We start from the raw sequence: 22,163 nt of genomic DNA, 5'->3' as shown, positions 1-22,163 counted from the left end.
AGACCTCCGTCCATATACTCTATTTAAAGGTGTTGACGTACAGATTCCGAATCTACAATTGCTTTCACTCTAGGCCAATTAGGGTCGACTGGACGGCCCTTCGAACTTTTCCGGACATGTTTTTCGAGTTTTTCAATTTACCTACAACAGATAGGTGCCAGTAAACATCACCGACGGTTACTACGTAATATTATACAATTAATTGTCATCTCAGCTCGTCATGACAATGGGGGCCGCCATCTTGGCCGCCATCTTGGTTTTTGTTATTTTTGACCGTAGACCTCCGTCCATATACTCTATTTAAAGGTGTTGACGTACAGATTCCGAATCTACAATTGCCTTCACTCTAGTCCAATTAGGGCCGACTGGACGGCCCTTCGAAACTTTCCGGACATGTTTTTCGAGTTTTTCAATTTACCTACAACAGATAGGTGCCAGTAAACATCGCCGACGGTTACTACGTAATATTATACAATTAATTGTCATCTCAGCTCGTCATGACAATGGGGGCCGCCATCTTGGTTTTTGTTATTTTGACCGTAGACCCCCGTCCATATACTCTAATTAAAGGTGTTGACGTACAGATGCCGAATCTACAATTGCCTTCACTCTAGTCCAATTAGGCTTGGTTGGAAAAGAGTGTTAAGTAGTTCCGAGAATTTTAGATGGTTTCATAGCTGTCAGGAAAACATCTGGTGTGGACCGTTCGCTATTTCCGAGAATTGTACAAGGGTTTGATATCAGCCAGGAAAACATCTGGTGAAGACAGTTAGCTTTTCCGAGAATTTTACATCAGCATTCATATCAGCCAGAAAGGGCGAAGACGGTTAGCAGAGGACTGTTACAGATTTCCGGAGAGTTTGCAGATCAGACAGCAAAACCGTTAGGAACGGAAATAACTGGTTTGGTATGCTTACGTATATAAAGTACGGTGTTCTCTCCACATGGCAGTCTTCGTGACACAGACATCGTACGATCATGGACGTACAGTTATCCGCTGACGATCTGTTATTGCTATATCGTGATGGATATTACACAACACCTAGACAGTTACGGGAAGTGTTGGTGCAAATTGCGCAAAAAATCATCGCAGGAGAAAGAATCTCCTTGCTCGAGGAGTATGACCGCTTACTACGGACAGTGACAACATCCGTACCCGATCTTTATGGAGCAGGTATTTCCGAAGAATCACCAGGCCCTTCATCAACACCCGATCCTGTATCCCCAGGTACCGAGGAAAAGCAGACAACCGCATTTGACCCTGTTACATCACCAGGACCTTCAAGGAACGTCGCACCTGGATCAGGCTTGGAACCTGTGCCAGGACCGTCATGGAGACCGGATCCCTTACCCTCAGCAGAACCGTCATCCCAAAGTGCTTCTGTATCAGATAGAAGAGGTAAGAAAAGAAAACGTGATACAGTGCCTCGTGAACAAATAGGGAACATAATATTACATAACATTCAAGAACGTGAATATCCCAAATTCCGTTCCAAAGGACGTCGTGTGGAATTCAGTTTCTCGCACCCTCCAGAAAATGTCGATCCTCACACATGGATCCGTGAAGGTGTTGAAAATCTTCTCACCTATGTTAAGAAAGACACCAAGGATGAAGACAAGATAGGTTTAACTCTCTCTAACATATCTGACCCAACCGTGAAAGATATTTATGTCGGGTGGCACAGAAGCGACCAGTTACACAGTGATATGGTGTGGAACATCATGTATAAAATATTGCAGAGTGCGAAAACATTCACGGCTACAGATCGGTTAATTTTGCGAGCCGACCATGTCAATATACCTGTCGGAGGTGGTGGAGGTAAACGAACATATTGTTTACCTAATTACATGTTAAGCACGCAAAAAAGGAGTATAGTCGGTGTGCCGAATAGGAAAAAACCACTCTGTTTAGCTGAAGCTTTGGTAATAGGAAAAGCCTATGCTGATAATGATCCGTCCTATTCACAGTATCGAAGAAATAGAAATCTTCTTAAACCTGTTTTCGAACTTATGCGGAAAGCAGATGTAGATCTGACAGACAATGCGTGTGCCGGAAGTGGAATTCCTGAACTGAGAAAATTTCAGCAAGTTCTCACAGATCATAAAATTATTGTATACAACAATCTTCGTGATGCTAAAGATGTTCTGTTTGAAGGGCAGGTTGAACATGTTTCAAAATTTATATACCTTCTGTATGATAATGTCAGACAACATTACGATGTGATAGTGAACCGTGTTGGAGCATTTGCAGCAAACAAAGAATGTCATGGGTGTAACCAGCTCATATTTGGTAAACCTCATAGTCACATGTGTAAGCAATTATGTTGTATGTGCCGTGCAACTCCACCATGTGTACCTGAACCGGGTGTCCGTAGAACATGTCAGACATGTCACCGAAATTTCAGAAATGAACAGTGTTTCACAAATCATGTTTCTACACCGTTCCGAAACGGTACTGTCTGTAGCGAAATCCAACAGTGTCCCCGATGTTTCAGAATTATTCTCACAAACAATAGATATGAAAAAGTACATAGATGCAACATGAAATATTGTACTGTGTGTAATTGTGTGAAATCTGTAAATCATTTCTGCTACATGCCTATACCGAAACCTAAACAGTACTCAAAATTTCTATTTGTGTTTTACGATTTCGAATGCTACACTGATATTCCTTATTCTGACAAAGAAAAAACTTTTCTTCATGTTCCGAATCTTATCGTGGTGCAGACAGCCTGTCACGCATGTCACAAAAGAGAGGATTTAACAGCTTCGTGTTCTGTTTGTGGAACAAGACAGTTTATATTCTGGGATGACCCTGTAGATACATTTCTGTCGTATCTCGAATTGCAACATAAGTTTACCAATATAACCATCTGTGCACACAATGCACGAGGTTACGATTGTACATTTCTATTACGGAGAATGCTGGAAAGAGAAATTAAACCTCGTGTTATCTTAGATGGTACCAAAATTGTCAGCATGACATACCAAAATCTTCATTTTGTGGACAGTCTCAACTATGTTCAGTCAAATCTTGCAGGATTTTCAAAACTGTTTGGTTTACCTGTGCAGAAAGGATATTATCCGCATTTGTGGAACACTTACAAGAATAGAAATTACATAGGACCGCCACCTCCTCCTTCTGCATATGGATATGAATATATGAAAACAGTTGAAGATCAACACCGTTTTATGTCCTGGTACAACAATGAATGTGAAAATAATATACCTTTTAACAACAAAAACGAACTTCTCCAATATTGCATCAAGGATGTGACCCTGTTGAGACAAGGATGTCTAAAGTTGAGACAGAATTTTCTAGACATATGCAAAATAGACATTTTCAGGGACTGCATCACAATAGCATCTGTCTGTTCACTAATTTACAGGCAGAAATTTATGCCGGCTAACACTATAGGAATAATACCTAAAGGAGGTTACCATCATGCAGATCAGATGTCCAAGTTCGCATTGAAATGGTTAACCTACGTGGAAGAACAAAATGATGTAATACTTCTTCACGGTGGACGTACTCGTGAAAAATATGTCATAGGAGGGCGTTACAGAGTGGACGGTTATCACGAGGAGACGCAGACGGTGTACGAGGCGCTGGGGTGCTACTGGCATGGTTGTCAACGCTGCATATCAATTAACAGGGATATGTATCCGAAAGACGACGAAGAAGAAGAAACAGATCAGGATAGCAACAGTCAGAGATATAACGACATGTTGAACACAGCAGCCTTTAGATACGAGACAACATGCCGTAAACTTGAGGCATTGCGTTCTGAAGGATACCGTGTCGTCATAATGTGGGAATGCGATTTCAAAAAAATATTGCAAGCAGATCCTGAACTCGATAGACATCTATCGACACATCCTATCGTTTGCTGCATTCCTTTAAATCCACGAGACGCCTTATATGGAGGAAGAGTTGAAACAGTCAGGACGTATTACAAAATCAAAGAAAATGAAAAATTACAGTACTATGATTTTACAAGTTTGTACCCTTATGTGAACAAATACTGTGCCTATCCTGTCGGACATCCTACCATATTTCTAGGAACTTCTATTCCTTCGGTAAATGAGGTTTTGAACATGGAGGGGCTCATAAAATGTACTGTTCTGCCACCAAAAGCCCTTTTACATCCTGTTTTACCTACAAAAATGCATGGAAAACTGATGTTTGTCTTGTGTAGCGAATGTGCTGTCAGATTAAAATGTGAAGGTACATGCAGCCATTCCGATGAACAACGCGCACTTTCGGGGACTTGGGTCATCGCCGAGGTGCGTAAGGCTTGTAGTTTAGGCTACAAAGTGTTGTCGGTATCGGAAGTGTGGAAGTATGAAACATCGATGTACAACCCTGTCACAAAAACTGGAGGACTCTTTGCTGGTTATGTCAACACCTTCTTGAAAATAAAACAGGAAGCGAGCGGTTGGCCTTCATGGTGTCAGAACGACGAGGATAAGAAGAAGTACATACAGAAATATTTCGATAAGGAGGGTATTCTATTGGAAGAAAACAGTATCGAAGTCAATCCTGGTAAACGTACTCTGGCTAAACTTTGCCTTAATTCTTTATGGGGCAAGTTCTGTCAACGGGACAACCTTTCCCAGACGTCCATCATCAAGGAATCGAAAGATTTTCTCGATAAAATGACTGATCCAAATATAATGATTGGAGGAGTCGTATTCATCAATCAGGACACTGTTTTAGTGAACTGGAAATATGTTGAAGAGGCTGTCAGTCTGAACAGGAAAGTAAATGTTCCTATCGGAGCCTTCACAACATGCCATGCTCGTCTGAAACTGTACGAACTCCTCGAAAAGTTGGGTGACAGGATATGTTACTGTGATACAGATTCTGTAATTTACGTAGATAGTTCTGAAATGGAATATCATCCCCAGACAGGTGACGCACTAGGAGAACTCACGGATGAATTGACAGATTTCGGACCCGGTGCAGTTTGTGAACAGTTTGTTTCAACGGGGCCGAAAAGTTACAGCATGAAAATAACAAAACCGTTCTCCGAACCGCAGTATATCTGTAAAGTGAAAGGAATCACATTGAATACCTCCACATCGGAATTGGTCAATTTTGATACCATGTGCGACATGATAAACAGTGAGCAGCCTGAAGTTATGGTCGAAAATATTTTCAGGATCAGAAGAACAAAACAGTTCCAAGTAATCAGTACATATGAAAAAAAGCTGTTTCAGCCGGTACTGTTGAAACGGCGTTTCGACGATAAACATTTATCGTATCCCTTCGGATACTGTGCAGACTAAAATATGTCTGTAGCGGTCCAGAGTTTGAACCCTTCTTCGGCCAGTCAGTGTATAAAATGTGTTTACAATGTGCCAGATCTTCATTTTTCTTCAAATCTCCAGTATAAAACATGTTTCCTAAACTTTCCCATCCTTTCACCATGATGGTCTGCGGAGCATCAGGTAGTGGAAAAACTACTTTTGTGACAAATATGGTTGACTCCATCGTTCATCTTGTCGAAGGACCCGTCAAGAAAATTGTATGGTGTTACGATCAGGAAAACAGTATTCCGCAAAATCTTCGAGATGTGCAATATCATAAAGGGATCGTCGATTGGCAGTCGTGGAACGGAAAAACCCCTACTCTCATAATCCTGGATGATCTTATGATGGTTGCTCAAGGAGAAAAAGTCGCCGACCTTTTCACAAAAGGCAGTCATCACAAAAACATTTCGGTGGTGTTCATAACACAGAATCTTTTTCATCAAGGGAAAAATTGCAGAGACATTTCGCTGAACGTAAAACATTTTGTTATTTTTAAAAATCCTCGAGATATGAACCAATTTACTGTGTTTGCACGACAACTTCATCCTCACCGCATGAAGGAACTCGAAAAAGTATATATAGATGCTACTACTCAACCTTTCAGTTATTTGTATATTGATCTTTCACAGTCAACACCGGATCCTTTACGTTATCAGACAGACATTTTTAACCAGAATTACTCAACTGCATATCTTCCTCAGGAATGTTTAAAACATCGAGATGAGGAGAACGAGGAAGACACGTACCAAATCACGTTCTAACAGGAATAGACATTCGTCGTCTTTCAAGAAACATTCACCTTTTTTGCACGTGTTGAAAAATTCACCGACCAAAATCCGTAAATCATTATTGAAAAGTGCTCCGAAAAAGACAATTCGTTTCATCAGCGAATGCTGCCTGAACGTTTTAAAAGGAAACGTGAAAATTAAACCGTCCACAAAACGTCGTCTGACACCTTACAAGTCGGTCTTACGCAATCTCGTGAAACCGAGAGTGAACATCGAAAAACGAAGAAAACTTCTTGTGCAAAAAGGTGGATTTCTACCCTTACTTCTAGGTTCTTTGTTATCGGGTCTTCTCGGTACTCTCATTCCTCATTGAGAAATGACATCTTCCTACAAAAAGATGATCGTCCTTTCACCGGAACAGCTAGCACGTATTCGTGTTTCCGACTCGTCTGTAACTCAGAAATTATCCGTTATGGATAAAAAAATGAATGATATTCTGAAAATGAAAAATATATCAGACGATCAGAAATGGCGTTTTTACAGAAAGGAACTGGACGAGTATTTATGGCTGAGTCGAAAATCCAAAGAACCATTACAAATTCCTATTGTTCAAGATAACGACGGTTCTTCTACTATTTCGCCAGGATCGACGTATTTTCCTACGAACCTAGCAGAGACGTTACCCCGTAATACACGTCATCAGTTACAAAATATCATCGACGAGTACCAATCTACGGCTCAACATTTGATAGACGAACGTCAGGAAAAAACACTTCCTGATCCGAAGACGTTGAACTTCTCAGCGTCGTCAACGGAAAGCCCTGGACCGTCTCATCGACAGAAACAGAAAAAGAAGAAGAAAGCGGCTGTCCGTGTTTCCAGAAAAACTACACCGTTTCTGAGAACACCTGACGCATACAAGCTGGTTCCTCTGAGAAAAAGCCGTAGACAGAGAGATCAGTCATGGGAGTCCCTAAGTTAAAACACGATAAAATCCTCACCAAAATATATTACGATCCCCGACACCGTGCTTCATTCTCATCTGTAGATCGTTTATGGAACGCGGTACGGGATAAAAATATATCCCGCAATACGGTGAAAAAATGGTTGATGCACCAGGAAACGTACACTCTCCACAAACCTGCAAGGAAAAGGTTCCCCCGAAATCATTACAATGTGTGGAACATAGACATGCTTTGGGAAGCTGATCTCAACGACATGACATCGATACAAAAACATAACGATGGATACAGATATCTTCTGACAGTGATCGATGTATTCTCAAAATATGCCTTTGCATTACCACTAAGAAATAAAACAAGCAATTCGGTAACCGAAGCTTTCAAAAATATTTTCGAACAAAGCAGACGAAAACCTGTCACACTACAGACCGACCAAGGAACGGAGTTCACAAATTCTACATTCCAGAAGTTTTTAAAAAATGAAAATGTAAATTTTTCGATCGCTTCAAATTATCCTGTGAAAGCAAGTGTAGTGGAACGTTTCAACAGAACATTGAAAGAACGAATGTGGAAATATTTCACATCGAAACAAACAAGACGTTACGTAGACATTTTACCGCAACTTCTCGAAGGTTACAATACAACTATCCACAGTTCCATAGGAATGGCACCTCGAGATGTGAACGAGTCTAACGTTTACATCGTGTGGAAACGTCTCAACAAACCTGACAGACATATTTCACAACCGTCTTCAGATCTGAATGTTGGTGATTTCGTACGAATCTCTGTCGTGAAAGGACATTTTGAGAAGGGATACGAACAATCGTGGTCACGAGAACTTTTCAAAATCCACTCCCTTGTTCAGCGATCACCTGTACCTGTATACATATTAGACGATTTAAATGAAGAACCTGTAAAAGGCACATTTTACAAACATGAACTGCAAAAAGTTTATTCGGATCCTGACGAAGAGTATAAAATTGATAAGATTTTGAACAGCCGGGGAAAAGGTAAAAATTTGGAATACCTGGTTCGCTGGCTCGGATATCCACCTAGTTTCGATTCGTGGATCAAGGCATCTTCCGTAAAACAGTTATCAGAAAAATAATTTCCAAAACATATTTATATCAAAATATATCGTCACCACGATCCAGTGAGTTCTTTGTGTTCGGCGAGAATGGACGATAATTTCTATGTTTACCTTCCGTCATCTGCATCGGAGAAGTATTTTCCGAACAACACGCTGACCCATTTCAACGTAAAACTTGCAAAACGGATCGATCTGTCTCCAGAATTGTGGGAAGTCGGATTAGCAGAACTGCATTATTCAACTCTATACGACAATGTTTTGGAAACAGATTACGGAACGGTAACCTTTCCTGTTCGGACGTATGCAAGTGCTGAGGACCTGATCTCTACCATCGAAGAATCCCTCCCCAACGACCTGGAAATACGGAGAAACGTTCTTAAGCAATTCTGGCATTTTCTGTTGGAAGCGCAATGGGACGCGTCGGGATCTTCTGTTTCTACGGATAATACACTCTATATTAACGAGCAGCCATTTTATTTTCCTGCAGCAACATATACAGTAGAGGAGTTCATTCAGTTCCTGAAAACAAACCCTGCTAATGCCGTTGTTCCTACTCATCTCAGATTTTTCTTTAAAGAGGCTGTGAACAAACATCTGTCCGTGATAGGGGTTCCCGATCCTGAATCGGAAGGTGTTCCAACAAATACTGTTACACCCATAGACGAAACTGATGACTACGCTAAATTTCGATATGACGTATTGAAATCTATTTATTCTACGCACGCTGTGTCCAATAACGTCGTGGATAAAAACCCCTACATATTCATTTATTCCGATCTCGTGAAACAACAATTGGTCGGAGGAGAAATGCTACGTCTTTTACGTCTTGCCCGAAAACAGTATTCGGAAACAGAATCATCTTGCACAGTACCCGTAGCCCATCATACATTTAATCCGATTCATTACGTTTCTCTGGATAAAGGTTCTTTCGAAACAATAGAAATTGCGATGTATGATAGACAAGGATATTTCCTGCCTTTGAGAAACGGCTCCGTACCTACAATAGCTGTTTTACATTTTCGTAGGAAAGCAAAGTCCTTTTTAAAAAAACAGTAAGGAATCATTTTCCTCAGTCTATGTCGAAAAGCTGATGAATCACCATGAATTCGCAGACCGAATATTACAGTAATCAGATCCGTGGGGGAATTGGACCCATCTATCGTTCAACTAGAATTCAAAAAGGGAGAGGATTGGGGTCTCTCTTTGCAGGACTCTTTAGAATGGTGAAACCTCTACTCTGGAGTGGTGCAAAAGCGATCGGAAAAGAAGCTTTGAAAACAGGCGCTAACATTATCACCGACATTGCAACAAGTCAGCAAACTCCGAGAACTATCGTTCGTCAACGTGTACGTGAAGCGGGTCAAAATCTTCAGAGTAAAGCACAACGGAAAATCGACTCTCTGGTAGGTTCCGGTATAAGAACAAAACCTGCAACAAAAATTGCTCAGTCGATGTTAAAACGTTCAGCCACCCGTATTAGAACATCTACGATCCGTAAAAAAAGCGCATCCAAAAAGCGGAGAAAAACATCCACAAAATCTAGGACGACACGCAAAAGGAAAATTAAACAGAAGGTGGCAGGAAAAGATATTTTTGGATAATAATGGAGAATAACACTTGCATGATCTCGCAGTTCGATCTTTTCAGTAAAAAACCTATTCAGCAAAATGTCGAAAAAACTTACACGGTCGCCTACAAGCCTATCGCTTCCATCGATAATCAGAACATACTTCAGTTTGCCGTTCCGCCGGCAGGAACAGATTTTCTAGATCTTTCATCTGCCTATCTACGTCTGCTAACGCAGATGGTCAATCAAGATGGGTCTCCCATGAGTGCTTCCGAACCTTCCAACGCCCTCACAAAAAACTGCGGGGTCGTAAATTATCCTCTCCATTCACTTTTTTCACAAGTTACAGTGGCTCTCAACGGTATCGCTGTAACAGTTGCCGATAACAATTACGCATATAAATCAATCTTCGAAGCAGAAATCAATTACGGTAGCGATGCTGCGAACACGCATCTCACAAATGCCTTGTGGTACTTGGACACGCCTGGACATCAAGATCAAATCACCGCCGACAACAAAGGTTTTACCGCCAGAAAAGACTTTTTCCAGCACGTTCCGACAACCGGAAATCCTACGGAAGTGTCTGCCGTAGTCGAACTTATGGGAAAACTGCACATAGATTTTTTCCACCAGCCTAAATACCTGGTCAACGGCGTTGAAGTACGTATCGATCTAGCCAGGTCACGTGATGCTTTTTACATCTGGGGAGATCAGACTTCACCAACCACCAGAATAAAAATTTTAAAGGCTGTTCTCGAAATAAATCACATCATTCCTACTCCTACCACCAGTTTGGCCATAGACAGAGCACTCTCTTACGCTCCAGCCCATTATCCGTTCACCAGAAGCGTCATCAAAGCTTATTCTTACGTTGCCGGAACGCAGCAGATTTCGATCGATAATGCTTTTCAAGGTGCTTTTCCGAATGTTGTTCTTTTTGCTATGGTATCCACCGCCAGCTTTCTCGGAGACTCTAAGAAAAATCCGTTCGACTTTAGAAGTTTCAATCTATCTTCTTTCCATCTTGTGAAAAATGGAGAACTCGTACCTTACGAACCCTTGCGGGTCACCACAGGAGGGAACGGCGGATTGATAACACGTGCCTATCAAACTCTATTTTCCGGTACAGGCATTCACCACGCCAATTACGGACACCAGATCACAAGAAAAATGTTCGAGAACGGATCCTTTTTCCTGATTTTCGACATAACGCCTGACTCTTCAGGAAACGACACGCACACCAGTCTCCAGGAACAAGGTATCATCGGTGCCGAGATGCAATTTTCTCCCCAGCTGTCGGAAAATATAACATGCCTTCTGTATGCTGAATTCGAATGTGCAGTAGATATAACAAAAGACAGAAGTGTTATCCTCCATCAGTGAGACCGACTTGTCTATAAATATGTGTGCTCGTGTTTCTGGCTCACAGTGTTATCGAGACAGTTCTGATGTAGACATTATACTACCTGTGATGGAAAAACCTACCAAAGTGATAACCCGTACTATTAAGAATAGCAGTGTTTCTTCGAAAGTGACAACTTCAAAACCTGTGAACATACAATCGTTTCCCGAACTACTTGACAACAGCCCTGGGAGCATAGAAATAACCAAAGACAGAAATATTATTATAAACATATGAAAACATATGTAACGTGAGATGGGAAAACTCATCAAACTGATAACCTGTGATGATATTTATAATAGTGATTCTTTGGAAGTACTGTCTGCCAAACCTGTTGACACGCAACCGTCCCCCCAAATATTAGAAGAATATCATCTTGAGAGTATAGAAATAACAGAACGCTGTACTCTCATTTTCCGTTTTCGAAAACATAGGCAGCATGAACACGTCGCAGATCAGGGAGATTCTATCTCGAAACTGTTCCACCAAGAACATTTTCTACGGTGTTTACTCGAGAGATCTTCTACCTCGGACGTTTCCTACCCCTGCTTTGATAATCGCAAACACCGACACTTCCAACTTCCAGGGTACACACTGGGTGGCCTTCTATTTTGGCAAAAACAATGTGGCTGAATATTTCGATTCATACGGATTTCATCCTTTCTATCCAGAATTCGTAACTTTCCTGAACCGTCATTCCTCGGTCTGGACTTACAACAACATTCCCTTACAAGGGGTGTTGGCCACGACGTGCGGACATTACTGTTGCGTGTATGCTTATTACAAAGCACGCCATGTTACGACCAAGGATTTCATTCAAGCATTTCCGCCCGGTGTCAGTAAAGATGGATATATCCTACACCGTTTTCGTCAGATCTTCAAATGTTTACCCCATTGCAAGTGCCCGAGAGGGGATCAATCGTGTTGCTCTATCCACGCGATCCGGTGTCGTGTTATGAAAAAAGCTATATAAATGTGTGCTGCTGTATCTTTCTCTCAGTGCCGTCGAGACAGATCCAGTGAAAACATCATGGAGCCTGCTAGGGATTCGACAATGGAAAAACACGACAAACTAGTGAAACGCATGACCCATCAGGATGGTGCTTCCAAACGTAAAACTCGCAAACGTGTGCAACCCCTCAAAATCGAAACTGTCCCTATCAAGAACGAACCGATGGACGTGGGAATAGATGTGACTACAGACTGTGATTTCATGAAACGGCGTAGGGAGATCGGCTTTTCCCCAGATACAATCGAATGTCCTGGACTACACAACGTAGAGGCATGTTTAGATCTCTATCTTGCTAACACATATTTTCTGAACAAGGAAAAAAACAAGTTCGTAGCAATAGGATTCGAAAAGCAATCCCCTTTCAATTTGGTGTGGGAGTTTTCGCAACAGGGGAGATCACCCGTACGCATCGATTCTAAGCAGATTAGAGAACTGTGGGCTTTGAAATCTGACTTACTGAATTACGTCGAAACAGGTCGTCGATTCAATTACTTGGTTACGGGAAATATCACCGTCAGTGGTGTAAATTTTTTCGGGAAACGTTGTATCTCGATGTATCAGCATCATTCATCCGATGCTTTTATTTTCACAGCCTCTGAACTACACTTATTTTTGTGTAACCTTTTTTGGCCTCTGCAGAAATTAAAAAACGAACGTTATCATAAATTGCAACCCGAAATGGAGGCTTTTGTATATTGTATCAAGAACAATATGGTTTCAGAAAAGAAAGAAGTGCCCAATTTAGTGAACTATTTTTATATTCTTTGGTACAACGAACTGATGATTGAAATATATCTTGAGAACAATCTTGGACAGACATTGACATTGTAAATAAGTTCTGTTATTTTCATGAATCTGATGTTGTAAACGAACCCTTGTTCTTTCTGTGTATTGTTATTTTATGTATTGTAATATAACCCTTCAGGTATTGTAAACCTTTCATATTCAATTGTAAATACAACATTTGCGTTATTCTATGTATTGTAAACCTATATCCATATTATCGATTGTAAATAAAACATTTGTATATTTTAAAAAACCTCTTTTATTTCTTGTACTTATTACAATAGAAACTGTACATCTTCCAGACATTTTCAACTGCACAGGTTTTTTTTACATTTTTACATTTGCTATGTTCTTTGCATCTTCCTGAAGTGTTGTTTTTCACACTATTCAATTTTGGACATTCAAGTTCTTCGATGTTACGTACGGATATTTTACCCATACCCTTTTCTCCAAGTAATTTTTCAAACCATTTCACTTTCTCCGTACCTTTGACGTACACTGTTTGATTCACAAGCACAACATATAACAAATCTCCTAATTTCTCATACGGTAGCCATCCATCTCCCCAGTTGAGGCCGTGTTTGTTGTTACAGAGCCAGTAATTCACTCGGCGATACTTTTCACTCAAAAAGCGTAAACCATATGGAGATTTCACTAAACAGTCAAATGCATTGTCAAAGGGAAATTTTAAAATTCCGACTTCTTTCCACACAAATTCTCCTCCTGCTCCTCGAAGACCTTGAACGTCCAAAAAACAGACATCCATTTCGGGCATCAGGTGAAAACTGTCAACGTATCTTCAATGCTACCCCGGCATACGGCGCACTTGTCCAATTGGGAAGCACAGGATCCGCAGGCAACAAAATGTCGACACGGGAGAATTACAACACTGCTAGGATTCTGAAAACATATTTTGCACACAGAATCCACACTAGGTTTATCGGACGTTTTCTCAGGAGTCTCTATACTGTCGCAATACTTGCAGCTCTTGGAGTTACGGTGTAACGCCGCAACACTCTGTATAAAAGGACACTGGGGTACCAACATGTAATGTCCTAGAATCGGGCAATCTTTGGATGTCCAATCGCAGAGTCCGTACGAACAATGAAAACATAATACTCTGTCGCTAAAGCCTGAATAGTAAAATCCTGCAGTCACTAATTCTTCCGGAGTCTGACGTAATCCTATAGGCCCCTTTCTGTATGTTCTGTATCTCGAATTCACTGATACGTAATTGATAACATACGGCTCGGCGTGAGTCCAGCAGACGTGGTGAGTAAACACTCTCATACGTCATAAAAGGTAAAGTAATCGGATACTGTAGGTGACGGCGTCCCAGGTATCGGTGATAAAGGAACAACCTGAAGATCGTCGGGGAACAGACGTCTGCGGACGCCGAAACCTTCTGCAGGAACCACAGGGAAACAGGGATGTCCTTCTAATTTACGTAACAAAGGACGATCACAGCCAGAACACCACAAGGAATTTCTGTCTGCCAGCAATGAAAGCCACTCTTTCACTCTCTGCTTCAAAGCTTCACCGATATTGTCCTCTTCCTTCCTGCGACGTAGTTCGCACATACACCTGTGACCTGGAAATCCTGTTCTCTCGTCCGCTCTTCTTTTCCTCTCTTCTATCTCCTTCAACGTCTCGCAGTGATGATGGACTCCTTTTCCTAATCCGTCGAACAGGTAACATCCACACCAGGGAGATTCAGGTATCGCTACATACATAAACGGGAAATAACTCAACACCCGATGAAGGGCCGTTGGATCGTTGTCCAGGTCGCCGCAAGATCGAACAAGTTCCCAGAACTCCTCGTAGCTAACCTCGTAGAAATTCACACCATTATCAGACAGTCTTGTACCGCACACATCCATCCTCACATGATACTATTATCCTGCATCCCTTCTATTTATACCTTCTTTTTTCTACGTCACGATTTCAGTTAAACATACTTCAAACAGTCACCCTGGAAGGTTAAACCTAAAACATGCCAGGACATGTTTTTCAGACCACACCCAATTCCAGGAATTTCAAACTCATCAACGGTCGCCCGAGAAAAACACCACCTTCCCCGGAATGACTCATCAACGCCATCTCTCTTCAAACAACAAAAACACGTACCCAATTTCCCAGAATTTCAGAATCATCAACGCCATCTGTCTTCAGACAACAGAAACACGTACCCAAATTCTCAGAATTTCAGGAATGCAAAAGCAATTACCATTCCAAACCCATTACCCAAACCACATCCATTAATTCTCACAAAATTTCCTCGAAACAACACTCAACAAACCCCATTTTCCAAGAAAAGACACTTAACATTCACCGCACCACTTAAAAGCCTCATCAACGCCATCTGAAAATTCCGAGAATCTCCCCAACCCAAATTCCCAGAATTTCAGAATCATCAACGCCATCTGTTTTCAGACGCCGCGGGAAAAACCCGAATACTTTTCCAACCAATCAAAACGCTCCTCGCAAAATTAAGCCACGCCCATTTTATGACGTCATCGCGAACAACAATACCCCTTGCTTGCCCACACAACTACATCATCAATTGATCTTTGATCGATCTTTTCCAATCAATTGATTTATCGACTTCAACGCCGGTGCATTACTACTATGCTGGGCATAAACATGTAAATCCAATAAAATTTTGTTGAGTTGAGTTGATTAAAATTTATTTTCTGTAAAATAAACTAATAGAAAGAGATGTTTAATATCTCAACTTTTAACATTTGTAACATCCAATGACCACATGTACAAATAATTTCAACTAATGTAACTTTATGATGATGCAAGGCAAAAGTGGAACGTAGCAAGATACTACCTGTTCAGAAGTTCTTCAACAATGTTTTAGGTGAAAAACATTTCTGTTTATACCCCCCTCCTCTTTTCCCTCATATAAGTGTCGTTTTTCAGTTCGAAAATGTCCAGAAAAATGACTGTTCGGCTGTAGAGTCTGCTGACCATACTCACAGGATAGGAAATCTATAAATAAAAGAAACGTCTGATTAGATTCTGTCTACGGACGGTTACGGAGCGATTTATTCCGATTATAAAATTGAGAACAGACATCTAGATGGTTTCATTCATTTGATCATAGATGGAGTTAGAGTCGAAGTAAAGTTACGTTCATTTTTACGACTCGCCATAAGTCACGCATGTCATAAAATGACTAAATTTTTCAAATATATTTTTAAAGTAAAAAAATAGTATGGAGCTAGTTGAAAAAGTGCTTCAACTCTTCACCCAGAGCAATAAAGCTTGCTGCTTCTTTTAAGGCTTTATTATATTTTATAATCTTTCATTATAGTCACTGAAACGTATTTTATATCTCGCACATTTCTTCGTTCCTTACTACAGTCATAAACCCATATTATCTTGAAAAAAGATGTGAGAGTGAGTCGAATTCGGAAGAACATAATTTTGTTCTCATAGTGTAACCGTCGAATATCTACCACATTACCTATTTCGTTAGCTTTTAAATACGTTCCACAAGAAGTACACAGTATATCGTCACACCTGTAATGAAAACAAAACGAGACAATACAAGGTAAATAATTTCTAACACTAGTTAATCATGACCCTTGAGATGAGAAATCACACGATCACAAGAAGTCTTATGCTAGAGTTCATGAGTTCTATCTTTGCGGGTGACTAAGTTTGGATGCGCAGTAGCAAGGATGAGGAGCAACAGGCTGCGCGTCATTCCCTTCTTACTTGGTAAGAGATGTCGACCACCAAAATGGCGAGTATGTGTCAACTATGGGAATGCCATACTTTCGGATTAGAAATTATGAATACTCTAGTTTGGACTCCAATCAAAAAATTACCAGTACACCTATATAAAAAGGAGTTCCATCAGAATTTAACTTACTCAATTCTGCGTAGAGCTATGGTAACAAATCTTTTATCGAGCATGCCTTCGACATTTTATCACCGTGAGAATAAAAATGTGCAGTTTTTAAAGTTTTCCAAACGACCACTCTCTTTGAAATTCCATAAACGAAAAATTTGTGGTCGGACCGTGATGAAATTTAAATACGGTGCAAGTTGAAAGATTTTAAATACAATTCTTATTTTTTTTTAATCGGCCAAAGAAATGTTCTTATTGATTTTGTGAATTAACTTTTCCTTAGCATTGGATAGTCCTACAAAAAGGATATTGCTTTTATTTTGAAGCTCTTTGCGGCTGTTTTTGAAACCTATTATCATTGTCAATTCATCTTACGAAATCGATTTTATACAGATTTTTATTCAACGGATTAACGATGTGTGTTGAACTTTGCCACGCCGCACGTGCGATGTCCGTTAAGGGAAAGAGAGGCTTTTTGCATCATTCCCCACCGACCTGTCCTTGCGGCAAGTTGGGAAAAGAGAGGTCTGTCCGCTGGATGGCTGTAGGAGGAGGAGAAAACTTAGCATTACACTTATGGGAGCATTATTTTACTTGTTCTCTTGGGAATACCAAACTTCTGATGGTCGAGAAAAACACATCAGCGCGAAGAGGACAGGTTGAAGATTTCATTACCGGTTGGAAAACTTGAAATGTTAATTTGATTATACATAATTTCAAGTTGAAGTTACCTCTCCAAATGGAATACATTGGATGCTGTAAATCCTTATTTATCATAATTTTCACAGATCGTATCTGGCTTGAAAAACCGATTCCACTTCCAACATGGGGAGAATTTGATGCTTCTTTTTGCTGCTGTCGCTACTTTAAATTGCAGTTCACATTTCGACGATATTGAAAAATAAGGCCCACCTGATGCGAAACTGTCCATCGTAGCCTTAAACCGTGGAAACTGCGGGCTGTCACTGCGAGCGGTGTTTATGTGTTAGTTTGAATTTTCCAAAGTTACAAGACCTTTAAAATATCTGTGTCGCCTTACATAAATTATATGTATGTGTGTGTGTGTCTATAGATGTATATATATACGCGCGCACACATACCATCGGTAGTCATATCGATATGATGGAAATAAGCATAATGATACATGGAAGGGATGTTTTACGAGATATTTTCTGTGAACTATATCTCAATTGTTTGAGCCCACTCAAAGTTTATCAAAAGTTGGCGACCTTCGCACTAAGCACTCCACAACGGAGCTGATGTTTGTCCAATTTTTCTAGTTGACCTTATTGGATGATACTGTGAAATAGCTTTCATTGGATTACTTCATTGCTTCATTTAAGATGAGTAAAGACTTAGACATCCTCGTTTCCAAAGTGAACTGATATCCCAGAGAATCACGTTCATGCACTCCTCTCATTCAAGACCACTTAAGTGCAACAAGAGCGCATCCAAATGCACTCAATTTTGTTCTGGAACCCGTAGAGTTCCGTCAACAGCAACGATATATAAAGATATCACATAAACGCTAGCAGGAAGAAGAATTATAAAACCGAGGTTGATATGGAGACCAAAGCTTGTTTCCGGCAAAGCATGCAAAATTGATGGAATTACATTACTTGTCTTTGGATCGGAATGTCCACTTTCAGCTGCATCAGCAATGGTTTCCATGGCAACTGCTTGACCTCTGCAATCATATCACGCCCACGAATGTAGTGGAGCTTATTTTGCAATATTGCGAAACGTAGCTGCTCCATCCTCCCCTCTATCCACGTGAAAGCATTCAATAAAGCTTAAGCTGAAATGTTCTAATTTGTAACTTGTACAAGCGTTGTCTGGCGTCAGGATGCTTCGTGGTTCATGATTTACAAGCTCGAAGTAAATATCGTTATACAAGGAAGAGTCAAATGAAACCTTAATTTGTTTATGTTTCGTATCTAGTAGAATTCTGTACGTAGGGTTCCACAAGTTTGCTGCATTTTAGCACAGACTATTGCTGATCTACATATATTTTCAACTTTGAGTTAATCTCTGCATTCCTTAAGAAGAATAAGTCTTTGTGGTCCACGTGCAGTCACCTATGAGCCGCTGCGAAGGCCTTTCCACATCCACCCATCTGCCTGCGAACTGAAGCCATTGTCGAACTTTCTCCTCCATTAGTAAACTGGCTGGTGTGGTAAGCATGCACGGAGATATTGAATTTTCATTTGCCGAGACATTTCTGTAAGTTTTAGGCTGGCAGAGGGCAAGAAACCACTCCTCTTCACTGGTGCAAGTGTGTATAGGAGGCCCCATCTTTAAAATGACAAAAATGGCGTTTTGAAGCTCACTTGATTACTGTTGCAGCCTTGAGGTCGTTTTGTAAATAACAGTTGATACCTCATGTACGTTTGAGCTGTATGCAGTGCGTCCTACAAATGTTATTGGACTTTTATGGTTTTCATTCGACTCATAAAAAGAAATCTCTATTTAGTCTGGAAAGTGCTTCTTAATCCTTGTCCTGACATTTCCCCACACTCTTACACATATCAACTAGTTTCATTAGAATAGAATGGGTCTTTATTTACGCAGTCGTGTTTCAGCCTCATGGGCCGTTCTGACAGCCAAACCCTTGCCAAAAATAAAGATAAAAACATAATGATCATGATAATATGTATGTACAATAATATAATACAAAAATACACAATGATAGAATAATACATTGAATTGATTAGTACGTACACTGTGAAGTAAAGATGATGTAGGTTAATGTAGTTGTAGTTTTTCCTTAGAATTATTATTATGGCAATAATAATAATAACAATGTTACTCCTGTGACCAACAGACCGCCAAAGGGAATGAACTTAGCTCCCATGACTAATTGATCATAATATTTGGAGGAAATTTGGTGTTGATGGCCATTCGGAGCGTAGATTAAGATGCGCGCAAACAGCCCATCGTACCCCCCGTTGGCATCGCCTATAGCCATGAAGTGTAATTTTAAACGCATAAATCGTACACAGTGGTTTTGCAAAGTTAAACACTGATTACGCAATGTCTTTTTGTAGGTAAAACTCTCAGCAGTTACATAGTTATAAACATTACAGTCGGGACGCGCTAGCAAGCGGCGTGGGACCACCCACTCTGGTAGCGACGCGCTGTTGCCGGATTGACCTACTTCAGGATTTTCGCGAGTCCACAGAAACATGAGGAAGGCTGAACTACTGCAGCTCCTTATGTTACACAGACCCCAGTTCCCCATATATCGAATAGACAAGCTTGCAGAAGAAGCGGGACATACGGTGGTCCGTCTCCCGCCTTATCATTGTATGTACGATGCAATCGAACTTATTTGGGCACAGGTCAAAGGGCTGGTAGCACAGAGGAACACTTTGCCAACTTTTACACCATCTAAAATTTTGCAATTGACAGAACAGGCTATCGGGGATGTGACAGCAGATAGGTGGCGTTCGGCTATGGAACACACAAGGAAGATTATTTCCGAAGCATGGGAAAAGGAGGGAGTTGAAGAGCAGCAAATGGAGGATTTTGTAATTTCACTTGGGCGGGAAGACAGCAGTGACAGTAGTAGCTCAGATGAAGATGTTCCTTTACCAACCAACAATGAAGATGATCTTGGGATAGCGCCACTGCAATGGTAGCCGGTAAGCAAAAACAACTGATTCTTTAACTACTACTTCTGTTCTTTCATTCATTTTTTATGTTTTTACATACAGGTAGCTCAAAGCATTAATAACACATGTACCAAATGTATCATTAATGTTAAGGAAATCGAGCAATTGCCAAGCGTTTCGTTGTAATTTATTGAACTCTGTATTGCCAGAGCCTGTATTGTCATATAGCTCCCAAATTATCTCACTTCACACACCCACATGTTCCTCCCCGATGGCACAGTGGTAGGGTAAGTGTTGTCGCCTTCTAATCAAGTAGTCCTGGGTTTGATACCCTGTCGAGGCACATAGTGGTTCGGATCCCACTTCCAACTGTAGGTCCATTCCAGATTAGCCGTAGTGTGCATAAAGTGGACTTTAAAACACCAACTCAATCAATCAATTCACACACAATTGATTTGTTCTTGATAAATTTTCTCCGTAATACAGTAACTCAGTTCTGTAAAATTCTGTTTTAGAGGTGAATTTTTGTAGGTTCCTCAAAATATAATTTAAAACCGTGTTAACGAAACGAAGTTGTAAATAATTTGTTTATACGTCATTTGCCCTAATTTTCAAGAAATACATTTCATTTGTACGTTCTGAAGCTTCAACAATCGCGGCGTGACAAAGAAGGCAAAGAGAGGCGGCATGAAATCAAAGGAGAACGATTTGCCACAGTGTTGTTCATAACACAAGACGCATTTTCTTTTGTTGGTAATTGTGATACGATACAACATAAGTAAAAAGATGCCCGTAGCTGATCTTGCAATGTACCATAATAAAAACACAACAAAGGTTCTTTCAGTGAAGGTTTTCGGTTGCTGTGTAGAGCAGGAAGATAAAATGTTTCATGCTTGCCAGAATGTAAAATTCACACTGGAAGTTAACGTCAACCTACAAGAAACTTCCGATTCAAACTTCTAGATTCGTTAATTTATCAATTTACGACGGAAATAACATATATTAGCATACTGATACGTACGTGCTTAATTTCGCGTGACGCTTTTTTCCCGAGCTTGCCAACAGCTGACTAGCCTGTCCGTGTGTTTGTGCGAACGTGGCAACGTAGAAACCCCCCAGCCACATGGCAGCCAACGAGGAGACAGAATTTGGTCACGTTCTGCCGTTCTGCGTTCTGATTGCACGCCGCTTCTTATCGCGTCCGTACTTTAGTTAAGGAAATTATAACCATATCAGAAATATCGGCAAATATTTCGTAATAGTCCATCCCTTTTATTTAAATAGAGGTACAGTATATGCACATGCGCAGTGACTGCTTTCCTGAACATATGTTTGTTTTGAAAACTATATCCTACTCATCGGGCTTTTTGTAAGTTTTTTTTTCCTGCTGTCCTAACTTCAGAACATTTTTACAATAAAATAATTCAATATAACTTTTGAGTTGATTAAATTTGTCGGAATTTTGCATTAAAAATGAAAATGTCAGAATACATGTGTATTATATGCATTAAATATTCAACCGTCAGGAAATATGTAAATATATGTGTTTCTGTAGTAAAATATGTGAATATATGTACTTTAAAAAGTACATTTTTAGGCCCAATTTGACATGAAACGCCAGCATTTCACTGACTGGATCTAAAAATCATTCTACACAACTCAGGGTTTCGCTAGATGTCGGTAGTGCTGCAACTTTAGCCGAGAGTAAAATGATTCACTTTTTGGGGGGAGTGAGGCGAAGATTGTTCCAAATAGCAAGGCCATCAACAATAGCAAACACGAAGGGAAGAATGCGAACCATTTTCCTCAACAAATGGCTCC

At 40.4% G+C, this 22,163-nt stretch overlaps 1 protein-coding gene across 1 annotated transcript in view; it reads left to right on the top strand.

Annotated features, from left to right (window-relative positions):
* LOC145984970 (sex peptide receptor-like) overlaps nt 1-22,163 on the top strand; it is a 215,909-nt gene that overhangs the window by 135,752 nt on the left and 57,994 nt on the right. The window lies entirely within an intron of this gene.

Source organism: Lepisma saccharinum, chromosome 1 (genome assembly GCF_977018435.1).
Source record: "Lepisma saccharinum chromosome 1, izLepSacc3.1, whole genome shotgun sequence".
In the NCBI taxonomy this organism is placed as follows: domain Eukaryota; kingdom Metazoa; phylum Arthropoda; class Insecta; order Zygentoma; family Lepismatidae; genus Lepisma; species Lepisma saccharinum.
Note: the sequence above shows the minus strand (reverse complement) of the source record. Positions and strands in the feature narration are given on the sequence as shown.